The 14,093-nt window shown below is 32.4% G+C and overlaps 1 long non-coding RNA gene and 1 other non-coding gene across 2 annotated transcripts; both read left to right on the top strand.

Annotated features, from left to right (window-relative positions):
- Positions 1 to 3,238: 3,238 nt before the first annotated feature.
- Positions 3,239 to 12,893, top strand: LOC146998092 (uncharacterized). Its single transcript, XR_015040276.1, has 3 exons — positions 3,239 to 3,563; positions 9,211 to 9,554; positions 12,721 to 12,893. It is a non-coding gene; the product is annotated as an uncharacterized LOC146998092 (long non-coding RNA).
- On the top strand, positions 12,473 to 12,545 carry TRNAK-UUU (transfer RNA lysine (anticodon UUU)). Its single transcript has one exon. It is a non-coding gene; the product is annotated as a tRNA-Lys (tRNA).
- Positions 12,894 to 14,093: the final 1,200 nt, after the last annotated feature.

Here is a 14,093-nt window from a genome sequence, read left to right as displayed (position 1 = left end):
GATATAATAGTAGCTAATTTAATTTTTGTGCCTGACAGTCATTTAGTAGCAACAAAACTTTTGTTTTAAATATAGCGGCATCTTCGCCGAAAACATCGCGGACGAAAACGTGGCAAACTCCGACATCTGTAAATGTGGGGAACAAGGGATTCCAGATCGTTACACTTTCACGTACCCCGTAACAAAAGATAATCAAATAAAATCTCCGCAAACTATCTCGTGGCATTCCATGGGTTTCTAATTAAAACCAAACATCAGTATCCTAAATTAAAAAAAAAAAAAAAAAAAAAATGCAACGACTCTCTTTCTACGGCCTAGATCTTTGTTAAGCTCCTCGTGCAGCATAAATTTAAAGAACTTCTACATCCTGTGAGATATGTTCAAAAGGATTCCGCATGTGAACTTTATATATTGTAATAACCTGTCCCAGCATAATATTTTAAGTACTTTTTTAAAATACTTTTTTTTAAAATTGGGTTGGCTTCTTCTCAAAATTATTTTCTGTATTATCAGTTTTTGCATTCTCAAATCCTTGAGCTCTCTGATTCTTATTCACAGTGCTATTTAACGTTATTCGCAAATGATTTGACCCATGGACACTTATTTAGTGTTATTATTACAATCCATTATAATACTGTATTCCAAGTTCGTATTGTAATGATCTCATTATTCTTACCTGTTACTTATTATTTTTATCCGTTATTTTTATTACATCAAAGCAAATGTTCTCGAGTTTATTTGCGAATTTCAGCTGGTATTGAGATTGCATTGTAATAATCTCTGTATGTCCTAATCATAATTCTTAACGGTCTTCGTACTGACGACACATAAAATTCAGTTAAACAGCAAAATCACAAACTATTTAAAAACAGCATGTCTTTAGAATTTCATTAGAGTGTTAAAGGTTGCCATACGTATTTTGATATTCGCTATATTATTTCTTTAAAAACTATCGGCCTAAAATAGTTATCATGATATAAGGTATTTTTCCCGCGTTCTTAGCATGTCTTCGTAGTGTTGTGATCAGCACGCTGGACCCGAATTCGAGAGTTCCGTGGTTCGAGTCCCAGCAAGCGCATTGCTCTGCTTCGAAACAACCTAATGTCTCTACAGTGGCCCCCCGAACTAAAAAAAGGTGGTGGATGACAATTTTCTACCACCAGGATTTGGCGATTGGGTCTCCTAAAACTCCTAAAACTTTTTAAAAGGGGGGTATATAAGGTATTTCTTTCGTGCTACTTCTTAGCGTGCCTTCTTGGTGTAGTGGTCAGCACGCTCGACGCAAATTCGAGAGATACGTAGTTCAACTGCAGGCGAGAGCATTGCTCATTTTTCATCTCGCCTGGGTCCAAAAAATCCTAATGCCTCTACACTGCGCCTTAACTAAAAGGTGGTAAATGATCATTCTTCACCGCCAGGATTTGGCGCTTGGGTCCCCTAAAACCCCAGTCGCCTTTAAAAGGGGGAGTACATAAAGTATAATATAAAGTATTTCTCCCCGCCTTTCTTAGCATGCCTTCGTGGTGTAGTGGTCAGCACGCTCTACGCTAATTCGAGAGGTCCTAGGTTTGAGTCCCGTCAAGAGCGTTGCTCATTTTTCACTTCTGCTTCGAAACAACCTAATGTCTCTACAATGAAAAAGAAAAGGCATATAATGATCCACCTAATGTAATTTTGTAAAAATATTGAATATTTCCAATTAGACATCTCGTGACTTCAATGCATATGTATTTAAATCAGTCACCTTTAAAAAGTAAAAAAAAAAAAAAAAAAAAAAAATTCTTAAAACCAGGTTTATTCGTGATTTTAGATTGAATTTGAAAGTATCTTAGGCTTTAGTGAATAGCAACATTTTGGCGCGCGGAAGGTAAAAGCATTTTAGGCCCGGCAAGACATTCCTTTCTTAGCGCAATGTTTGGTAGTTAAAATTAAAAGATAAATATCGTACATTTTCCCGAATGGTAGCAGTCTTGAACGCTATGGATAAAAGTTTTTTTTTGGGGGGGGGGCACAGTGTTGTTATTGCTCGCTTTCAAATCGTTGAGTTTGATAATCAAAAATCCATTATAAAGTTTCACAAAATATGAAATAAATAATAAAACAGATTTGAAATTCAAAATTCGGGCTTCCAGGTGCACATGCAGTATACCATCGTTTTTTCACAATGCGAGGTATATGTATGCTTACATACAGGTTCTTTATTATATAATTTCTTTAAAAGTAATACTGGGCGGTAATATTTGGTGGAAACAATTTGAAAAATGATAAGCCGTTTATAAGTGAGTCAGAGCAAAATCCCATTTAGAGCCTAATAGGCCCTTTTGGTGTACTAAATTAGTAGTAAGTTTAATTTTGTTAAGCTCAAAAACAAAAATAAGCGATCCCGATAACTGGAATTGGTTGCAATTCCAGTTATCGGGATCTAGTTTTGTTTAAACGAGTTAAGTTTGTTTAAACGAGTTAGTTATCTAGTTTTGTTTAAACGAAGTAAATTCCTGGATTGGGGGAATGACGACAAACTTTTTGAGTAATGTAGAATGCGTTTGAAAAAAATCGAAAAATGCTTGCAAAGGTAAAACTTTGTACCCCCCATGGAAAAAAAAAAGAAACCTCCAACAAATTAGTTAAATCTAAATCCGATTTTTAACCGTTTTAATATATTTTTTCATTTTTCATTTATAAATTAATAAGAAATACTATTTACGGGCATATGCAAAATAAATTATTCTTCGTCAAGGAAATGATATATATGTCATTAATTCAAAAATACAAAGATTTAAATCATTTTTACCTCTTATTTCTATTAAAGTCTTAAGTTCGGATATTTGGTTTCTGCTATATATGAAAACTTCCGGAATAAGTCAGAATACATTTCTAGTCAAAACATATTTTGAATCAGGTCTAACCTAAAGCGAAGAAATGCAAATACTTAGTTATAGAAAGGTTTCTGAGAATTTTGAGTTCGGCGGGAAAAGACAACTGAAAGATCTTTTTGTTGCCATTGCTCATAATACAAATTGTCATTCCAGTTCTTCGCTTGATGGCGCATCAGCCCGCATGAACCTCTGCCCTGTGGTTTCCCCACAATTGCCGTTCTTTATCCAAACACCATTGTTTTAGTGTCAAAACCCCGACGCCTAATGGCTACGGCGGAATGAGTTGTGATCTAGCGTTCTATGCTACTGTATACCGAGATTATAATGAAGTAGGGGAAACGAAAATTCCACAGGTCAGGCAGCGTTTTGCCTGTGTTTACGAAAAAGACGTGTTTTATAACCCATCTGACCCTGGGTTGTCAACCTTCATCAACTCGGAAACAAGTGAGAAAGCTTTGATCCAAGTGCTGCAAAAATTTAAAACAAAAAATTTTTTGAATTGCTCAGCCATGAAAGAGGTGATCTTTAACTTCCATTCACTACAAAACTAGCAAAGAAAAATGAGGTATAAAAGCTCGAAGAAACACTCAGTGCTATCACAACTTCCTTAGCAAGGAAACAAGCTCTTGGATTCTCTTATCTTAGCAGTTTGCTGGAAAAATTTCGCCAACAGCCATGAATGGAATGGTAAGTTGAGTTGTTTTTTTACTTTTCAAATTGTTATTAATTAATTAACTGATTATAAAACTAAACATGCAGTCTAGATTACATTAAAAAATCATTAAATAAAATTTAAAAAAGAAAATATTTTAAAGATTTAAAAATTAATTAATTTAATCACCATAACAAAGTGGTCTTTAAAATAGTTACTCTATAATTTATTTTTATTTTATTATTATTAATTTTGGCATCTTTTGAAAAGTAACTGTTATAAAATCATTCAGAATGTATGAATATTCAATATTGCTAGCACCTTATGTGAAAAATAAAAGTAAAATTATTATTTCTTTAAAATTTAGCTTAAATAACAGGAGTACTTCATATTATTGTAAATAACAACAATAGTGAGACTTTAAGAAAACGTAATAAGGTGTGCAATCTACATGGTATTAAAAAATTATTTCGAAATTTGTCTTTGAATTTCGGAACCCTTAGTAAGCATGGAACCTTAGAATTCCACGCAATTTAAGTTTGAGAATAACTGGTACATAATATTCAAATGCAAAAAATTAATGTAAATGAAGATTCTATTCTTGACATGTGATTTCAGTGTAAACTGGATTTACACTGAAATACTTTGCAGCTTTGGATGAAAAGGAAATCGCTTATGAAAACTTTCACATTTTTAAATCTTTTTCTACAACTCTAAAAACAAACTTACATTGAAATTGGAAATTTAGTTTTAATGTTTACATATGTTTACAAATTGAAAGTTTCATGAAGTGTAAAAGTTTTGAAAATTTAATCATTAATAAACTCCTTGAATAGAAAGTACTGTATAAGTTACTAAGTTGTTAATTTCTTAATTTTACATATTACCACTCTTAGCAGATGCACACTATTCATACCTTTCTAAGTGTGTTCAGTTTAATTTTTTGTAGTGATTGCAAATCATCGAAAAACAGTACCCTGCAATTGTTATTTGATAACTTTCAGTGGAACGTTCGTTTCGTTTATTTAAGTAAGGCTATTTCCTTAAAACTGACATTCCTTCGCGGAGAACTTTCTAAGGGAAACTTTCTCAATCCAACGAAATCATTCGACAGTTCTCAAAGTATTTAGTTACTATTTCTGTGTAGTTGAAATTATTTAATAGAGTCAAAGCAATGAACTACTTTAAATGTACAGCACGTTCAGAATTCGATTCCAATCACCTTATAGCAAATGACACTAAATTTAGCACGTTAAAAGGGTTCGATAGAAAACTATCAGTTTAAGTCAAAGTTAATCTGAATATTATTAAGCTGGGTGTATTATACTGTCTGTTATGAAATTTTGTCAAGGATGATTGAAAACTGGTCTAAGATAATAATTCGTTTCATCTGTAATTATTCTAATTATTCCTTGGTTTAAAATTTGAGGGACAGAAATGTCTTTTCTTCAGGATCAAAAATGCAATGTAAGCATGTCTAGTTTTGTTTAAACGAAGTAAATTCCTGGATTGGGGGAATGACGACAAACTTTTTGAGTAATGTAGAATGCGTTTGAAAAAATCGAAAAATGCTTGCAAAGGTAAAACTTTGTACCCCCCACCCGGGAAAAAAAAAAAAAGAAACCTCCAACAAATTAGTTAAATTTAAATCCGATTTTTAACCGTTTTAATATATTTTTTCATTTTTCATTTATAAATTAATAAGAAATACTATTTACGGGCATATGCAAAATAAATTATTCTTCGTCAAGGAAATGATATATATGTCATTAATTCAAAAATACAAAGATTTAAATCATTTTTATCTCTTATTTCTATTAAATTTAAATGAGTTTAAAATAACGAAATGAAGTACATTCTTTTATCAATAATCAAGGAGTTTTTGTTACGTTTTGTGGTATAAAACAGAGAAAACAATTTTATTCTTCAAATTATTCTTATGTAGTTGCTCTAATATAGTTTTTATTTTGTGGAATTTAGTTGAATTTACGTATTTTTAAAATCAGTTTGATTCCAAGTGACATCTCAGTTATGTAAACCTTAGAATTTTTTCTTGTATAGGAAATCTTTTTTTTTTTTTTTTTAGTCAAAATAAGAGGAAAACTTTTGCAAAGCTTCTGTTTGAATCGCGTTAGTCTCAGTTAACAAGCTTAAGATGGTCCTGATTTCTCTTGAGCTCGGTAAACCCAAGACATATTAAAAAGATTCCATGCAAAAACGGAAATGAATGTGCTAAACTTGTAGCAATGCTGAAGTTGCAGAAGAGGTACGCACATGCTGCCATCTATTGATAGAAAGCTAAACTAATGACATTGAACAGAAATCCTGTTATTTTGTGAGGGGGGGGAAAGGCGGGAAACGCAAAAGTAAACATCAGAGCTCTTCCCCAGGTGAGATGCCAATTCAGTGCATCAAAAATGTTTTCCACAAAAAACGTGTAAGCATGCATTTGGATATTTAATATTTATTTCGCAAAAAAATAAGAAATTAAATGCAAGATGTTCTGTCTGACGTTTGAACCACTGGTGTCATTTTAATATCGCATGAGCAATTTATATGAACTAGAATTTGGGCAGACTTGGTATTATGGGAGTAAGCCAACTCTGAATTGAGCAATAACTACCGAATCAAAATTGCTTTTTAAAAATATTCTAAGCAACCAGTTTAAAAATTAAATCAAATGCTAAAAAATATTCCACGCAAAAACGGATCCCTAACGTACTAGTTAAATGAACATTTTTATTTGTATTAATATGTTTATATTTTAAATAAGATTTCCCTTAAAAAAAAAAGTTTAATGGAAAATTACATGTTTAAAAAGGTACTTCGAAAGTAATGCTAACAAATAAAAATACTACTAATAAATTAATTATAAATGCTTAGTATTAAGAAAAAAAAAAAAAAAGAGTTAAGAAAAATGAAAAATTCTATAATCTCACTTCGCAGTAAATTTTTAGTAACCATAACAAACATCAACAGAACAAAACAAATTGTAATTTAAAAATTGTACGTAAAAGTAAGCGGAATTTTATTGCTAGTTAATCTGGCACATATTTTATTCCAAAGACTTCCGACAGTGGAAATGTTAGTTCGGAAGTTCTTGGAAGAAGCTAAAGTTGTTCATAAAGCAAAATACAGTTTATCCAGAATTTCAGATTGTTTTAAGTTCTAAATTTCATACATTTTGACAATAATTTAATAAAATAAGTTACTGAAAGGTGTAAAAATGAGGATAATTCTTTAATGTTTCCTACAACTTTTAAATCTAAGTCTTCCTGTATCAAATGGTGTATGTTTTTATTAAAAATTTTAGTCCAAAGGGGCTTTATCCCTGAACTATTGTTTTCGTTTTGCGATTTTACGTTGAATTTCTATAAATGTCTGTTTCACTTTTCAAACTGTTGCCACCAAATCTTAGAGTCCTGCATTACATTTGAAGAAATTAAATAATGAAAAATATGCATAAATGTATGTATATTTCTCTCATTGTTATAAAACAACGGTACATAGAGCCATCGAATTTTGAATGACGTAATCCTCCTACGAATATGGGCATGTGGAAGACCAAATTTGAAATTTAGAATTTGTTTTATCATCGGTTTCATGTTTTGTAAAACTTAACTAATTTTTGAGTAACGAACACTAACGAGTTCAAAGCGAGCAGTGGCAACACTCTACGGGGGGGGGGCAAACTATTTTATCTCCAGTGTGCGCGGAACTGTGTATCGGAAATTCTAAAGATATGCTCATTTTAAAATTATTTTGCGACATTGCTACTGAATTGAATTTTATGGTTTAAATGCAAAAAAAACGGGGAGGGTTTTTTTTTTTTTTTTTTTTTTTATCTTATTAAATTGAACGCTTTCATTTCAACCTTCAGTATATGTCTAGATTATAAGCTTAGCAAAATATTTTAATAATCAAAAATAAATGTCATTAGATAAGAAACACTTGTGTATGTAGATAGTTAATTCTGTTGCTCCTATCTGATCAGAAATATGCATTGTTTTATTTTAATTAAAAGTTTAAAACTTTAGCTTATAATATATAACTGATTGAATTTGGAAATGAATATAGATGATAAAGCGTCTGAGGCTTGAATTGGATTATTCTGACAAAGGTAAACTGTGAGAAGAATGTCTAAAATGACGGATGCCTTCGTGAAAAACTTGCTAACGGACGCTTACTCATATTCACATTAAAAATGGGGAAGACGCTGTCTAGTGACTGAGCAGATAAGATCATTGACTGTTGATATTTTAATCGGAGTTGAAATCTCGACGAAAGGTTGGCAACATCCGAGCTGTCATGGTCTCCACCAAGTCTTTTTACTTCAGAAACTCCTCCACGAAAGCAAATCTTCCCTTAGGCAAATAAGCTTCACGTGCTTTGCCATTATAGCCCAAATAATGCACTCCAGTCTTTTTCTTAGTTCCCATTCGATTCTGTTTGCCCATATAAAGTAATCATCTTCAGTTAATTTTTCTATATGCGTCAAATTTATCTCATTGCATGCTATAATTTTCTTCTTTTGTTATTAATAGTGACAAATTAGTTTATAAATAAGAATTACCATTAAAAAAATCAGTGATATTCTTTATTCTAAACAACATAAATGTTTTATTTCTGCGAGCACAACCACGCTTTGCTGCCAGTTATCGCATATATCTCAAATTTATATTGCTATAATATTTAAATGTGAAATATTTTAATATATAAAAACCACGAAGGCTCGCTAAGAAGGCGGGAGAAATACCTTATATACTCCCCCTTTTAAAGAGCGACTGGGGTTTTTAGGGGACCCCAATCGCCAAATCCTGGGTGAGGAGAATCATCATCCAACACCCATTTAATTCGGGCGCCACTGTAGAGACATTAGGTTTATTTCGGAAGCAGGAGAGATGAAAAATATGTAACGCCTTCGCCGGGAACCGAACCGCGGACCTCTCAATTACGCGCTGAGCGTGCGGATGAGCACCATTTAGCGTGTCTAGTTAGAATTGGCGCCAACATTCACGCCAATTCTAACTAGAAAGTGAACTGCAACCAGAATGATTTACGTGCAGCTTCATGAAATGTGGACCATTTAATTAAATCCAAAATAATTTTGAAAAAGAAAGAGAAATGCATGCATTTAAAAGTAATAAATATTCAATTATTCTAGATGATAGTTATATAGTAATTCATTTCTAAAGGTAACTGGCAGAATTCCACCAACATGAACTCTGTAAACTTCCCACCATAAAACTGTAAACTGTTTTTCGCGATACGATATTTCGTTGCAGCGCTATTTCGGCTAGTAAAATTAAATTTCATTTTATGACTTCCCGAAGTCTCACTATATGTGACATTAGTCTTTATCGTTATTTTGCAACTGCCAAATCGCATAATCCACATTAACTCTTTCTTTAAAAAAAATATAAGAAAAAGGTCAGCATTTTTAACAAAATTGACAGCTGAAAATTTAAAGGAAAAATACTGAATCGATGTTAATTCTTCATATTTATTCATTATGACGTAATTTGAGAGATGAAATTAAAAAAAAAATTTTTTTTGCCGCTTTGGGGCGCAGGTTCGACTGGCGCAGCTTTAAGCGAGAAGTACCAAATCATATGTTTTGCTTTTTTTTAGTTGGAATAAATTAATTTTTAATAAAGTCAATTTTTATTCTGTTCATTTCAGATCGCCATTTTGTGTCTTGCCAGCTTGTCTCTTGCAGTTGCCGCTGGCCCTTATCCTTATTACAGGCCATATGCTCCCCTCAAAAGTTACTACTATGGAGGAGTGGCACCAGTCGCCCCTGCAGCTGCTTTAGCCGCAGCCCCGGGCGTAGCACCAGGTGTAGCCCCAGCCGCAGGCTTGCTTTCTGATTATTACACGTATGCTGCAGCAACAGCTCTTGGCTACCCTGGATATGCTTACGGGTACCCTTACTTCAGCGCATATACATACCCTTACTTAAAGAAATGAACCTCACAAGGAAGATTAATTGATTAAAGGATGCGTGGTCTCACTTGTATGTACAGGTAAGATATGTTTTACCTATCATCTTTTCCCCACTAATGCATCTTCATACTATATACTGCATATGTCCCTTAAGCGGCATAAGCAAAAATTCGTTGCTAACCAACAATTTGTAATTATACATTAATGTAAAGTATAAGACTTGCACAACACAAGTTCAAAATTTTAAACTTTTTTACCTCGTATGCTTTTATTCCCATACTAGTAACGAATAGGAATAAAAATCATTAGCTGAAATGGGTCGATTCAATAAGTACGGCAACCCATTTGTGCTAATAAGATACTGGATCTCATCTTATGTGGGTCTTCGGTTGTAATTATAATTTCACTCAAAAGCTAAAAAACACTAGAATCGCATTCCTGAGGCTCAATAATATAACGTATGATTTCATGGAATGGGAGAACGCACCTAATTCTTTTTTCAGCACACCAATGAAAAAAAGTAAAACTATTTAAGAATCGCGAATGAGTAGAGAGAATGCTAGAAAAAGTAGGAGAATGTGGAAGAAAGTTTTGATCTACTTGTCATCAGGAGAAAACATACACGGACCCCACTCAAAAGGAAACTTTATCTTTTCAATGAACAGGTGCCGCAAGTCACAAAAGCCAAGTACCTCGGGGTAGTACTGAATCAAACACTAACTTGGAACGACCATATCAACTAATGTGAGGAAAAAGGCTTTCGTTGTAATCAACTGTTTAAAGCCCCTTCTTAACAAGTTTTCGAAATTAGATCTGCGTCGAAAGCGGCTTGTGTATATAATGAACATACGGCCTATCATTACATATGCTTCGCCAGCCTGGAATACGGCTAAAAAGAAAGACCTGTACATACTGCAAGTAATTCAGAATAGAATACTTAGAACGATTACTAATGCTCATTACTACGTCAGCAACGCCACTCTACACAGAGACTTGAAACTTAGTACAATTGAGCAGCATTTGCACAAACTCAACAGGAATTTCTTCATGAAAGCTCTTAACTGTGCACATTTGTCTAATTTAAACACACTAAATTATACAATTCTAGACGAGGACTGTGAAATTCGACCACTAGCGGCCCACTTTGCAAATGACTCCTACTTAATGATTAGTAGTGTGCAATATAGTGCAATATCCTGTATATAGTGTACATATTGTATATATTTTTCTGTTATATTTTTACTTTTTCTGTATTTATATTGTACTGTTACTTTAAGACATTGTGCTTTTTCTTCAATGAACATAGGACGTTCCACTTGCTGTCCATGATCGCGCGATGTCTCGGTCTCCCCCTTTTTTCCACCTCCTCCGCTCCCTCAGGGATACCACGGGCAGATGTGACGCACCATGTGATGCGCCCATGTGGCAAATTTGATTGAGTCGGAAAAACTGCACACTGTGTGGTAGTCCGGCAATAAATTAATCAGTCAGTCAGTCAGTCAGAAAGTTTTGAGTACAAAAGCAAAGAAGAATCGAAAACTATTAACTACGAACCCTCCCAATTATTAGAGCTATCTACCAAATATGTCATGGCTGCAGAAATAGTTCCGAATTCGAAGATTAATCTGTAAGCTGAGAATAAACTTAAAAGTTCTGAGTAAGTGACTATGTATTCATCCCGTTGCATCGGTTTGAAGAATTAGCATTCGCGAGAAGTCTAGTATGGACGTATTTGAACCAAGATGTTAGGTTCTTAACATGTTAAATGCAATGGTCAGAAGTTCATTTAAGAAAACATCTTACGTTCTCACATTGTATAAAACATTTCGAATAGCTTGTAGTTGTTCAGCAACGTTGCCATATACAGGATGGCCGCGAGAGCCGTTATTTTGTCGGCCGAACTCAAGGTCCGTAGAAAGTACCTTGAGCCTACTAACCAGTCTTTCTACGGACCTTGGGCCGAACTAACCAGAAATATAGGACCGATGAAGTTCGCTCTGAGTGGTAAAAAATTACGCGTCGGTCCTACTGGCTATGTGCCAAAAATGATTTTCTGTTTTTGTTTATTGCTGTGTTTCAGTGTTTGAATACAGTTGTGTACTTGGGGGGGGGGGATCTGTAAGTTATATCAATGGGCGAAAATCGATAATAACTGATTTTTCATAGCTTGAAGCTACAACTAAAAGAAATCGTGTAATTTTCTTTTAATATTTAGGAATCAATACATGTTAAACATGTTATTAACCAGCGAGGAACTTATTTCCATGCACTTTAGAAAATTAACTGCGATTTTATATTTTCTTTATAAATTTTCAGAAAGGTAGAAAATAAATTCTTACTATTTCTTGTAGTAAATGACATCGGGGGAAGAGGTGGAAGGGAGCAATTTCAATAATAAATTTTATAACTTAATTATTTCAGGCATTCTGGATTATTTTTTCATGGTAGTATGCTTTAATGTTAGTTATATATAGTTTAATGTTAATATATATTTAAAACTTTACAGAAAATCCACAAACGGATCAACTTAATTTGGTATGAAAATCAAAAATGTGAGAAAAAAAAATTCAATTTCATTGCTTAACGTTCAATTCCCACCCTTTTTCGTAACATTTTGCCTTTTATTCAAACAGTTTTTCAGCGAAAATTATATTTAAAATCAAAATTTTATTATTTCAGGCGTTCTGGATTTTTTCCCCGGTAGAAATATTATTTAATGTTAGTTTTAAGATATGTATTCAACATTTTATAGAAAATGCCCAAACGTACTAATTTGGTACGATAATCCACCATGTGCTAAAAAATTAAATTTCATTTCTTTACTTAATTCCCATAAGCTTTCTTTTAAATAACGACTTAATCGTATACTTACGCTTAGTATAATTTTATTGTTATTTTTAGTAAAATAATAATTTCTACGGAAACCTTGAGTCTCATTATCTTGAATTTTAACGACACTGTTCAGTGGACAGTACAATGATTAACAAGCGTGTAACAGGCCCGGATAGCTCAGTCGGTAGAGCGTTAGGCTTTTAACCTAACGGTCCAGGGTTCGAGTCCCTGTTCGGGCGGTATCAATTTTGTTTATTTTTTCAAGTTGCTGGTCCTTCTATTTCATTTTGTTTTAGGTCACCCTGTTCGGGCGGTATCAATTTTGTTTATTTTTTCAAGTTGCTGATCCTTTTATTTCATTTTGTTTTAGGTCAGTTGTTAATATTAGTTTTTTTTTTTTTTTTTTCATTGCAGTTGCAGGATTTTCGCCTTCGGAAATGATGGACGTATTTCTTATCAAGAGGAATTTACATTTTAGTGGTGAAAATGCTTTTTTGTAAATGATGGAAATATCTACGATTTTCAAATATTTGTAAGAGACTGTATGTGAAGTGAGGCCAAAATAAAGGACTTTTTTATACCTGTTATTTCCAGCAGATTTTTTGAGCACTCGTATTATATATATATACTTTACTTTAAAAGTTATTCTGACATTGATATATTAATTAATTTAGAAATCAAACAACACAAATCAGCGTTAAATTTTCAAATTTTTATATATTTTGAATTTGAAAATATAATGATAATGTTTGTTGTTTATAAACTTATAAATTTTCCTAAATTATAAAGTACCACAAAATGCGTTAAATAAATATGAGCAGAATTATCTCTTAAAGACTCACGTACCACAATTAAGCTATTAAATTTTTACTTACTGAAAAAAGACTGAGTTTTTTAAATATTTGGAACAAAAGGAATTAATTTAAATTTTTTATATTATTTACTTATTTTCTTATCATTATTATTTATGGGTATTATATTTATTATCATTGCAATATTTTAAATTGAAGTAACATAATGAATCTTAGCTAAAATAATTCCATTTTCCATTTCTTCTTGCAAAGCTCATGGCGCCATCTCTTATGAAATGAGAAAACTAAAACCGTACATTAAATTTTGTTGTTGATTTATTTGACATATAAACATAAATATTTTACACGGTTCAACTCCGTTTGCGAATCTGTTTGCCATTGTTTTGACGTCTCTCAAGTGTACTCTGGATATTATTTAAAGTATTAAAAGAATTGTAGGTTCTGGCGTCATCTCTTATTGAAATAAAGAAATGTGAGAGTATTTAATGTGAAATTTTTTAAATTATAATATACGAGAGAAGTAATCTAGCTTATATTTTCCTGAAATTGTGTTTTGTTAATTTCGCATTACGAAGTATTTTTTAGCTTAAAAAGGTTGGCAGAGTGCCAGTTCTACGATTTTTGCCAAAACCTTAAATATGATATTTACAGATATCATGTTTAAGATTAAATATCCAAAAAGAATGATTAAGTATAATCATTCTTAATCATTCTTTTTGGATATTTAAAACCGATCACACATTCTGATGAATTAATAGTTATCTTGCAGATAATTAAAAATGTATAGAAAAAATTTGTTGGTAGCTTTTTATTAATTTATAGAATTTTATATTTTAAGGAAATATGATTTTTCACTGTATAAGATAAAAAATATCATCAGATACGATTGAAAAGATAAGCTGAAAGTTACCCAGATTGAACATATTAATTACAGTATTTTGAAAATGGGTATTTTTTTACTTGAATTAATGCATC

Source organism: Stegodyphus dumicola, chromosome 3, assembly GCF_044657685.1.
Source record: "Stegodyphus dumicola isolate Sdum_Otavi_A_Nest chromosome 3, ASM4465768v1".
In the NCBI taxonomy this organism is placed as follows: Eukaryota; Metazoa; Arthropoda; class Arachnida; order Araneae; family Eresidae; genus Stegodyphus; species Stegodyphus dumicola.
This window is presented reverse-complemented; position numbering and strand designations above follow the sequence as displayed.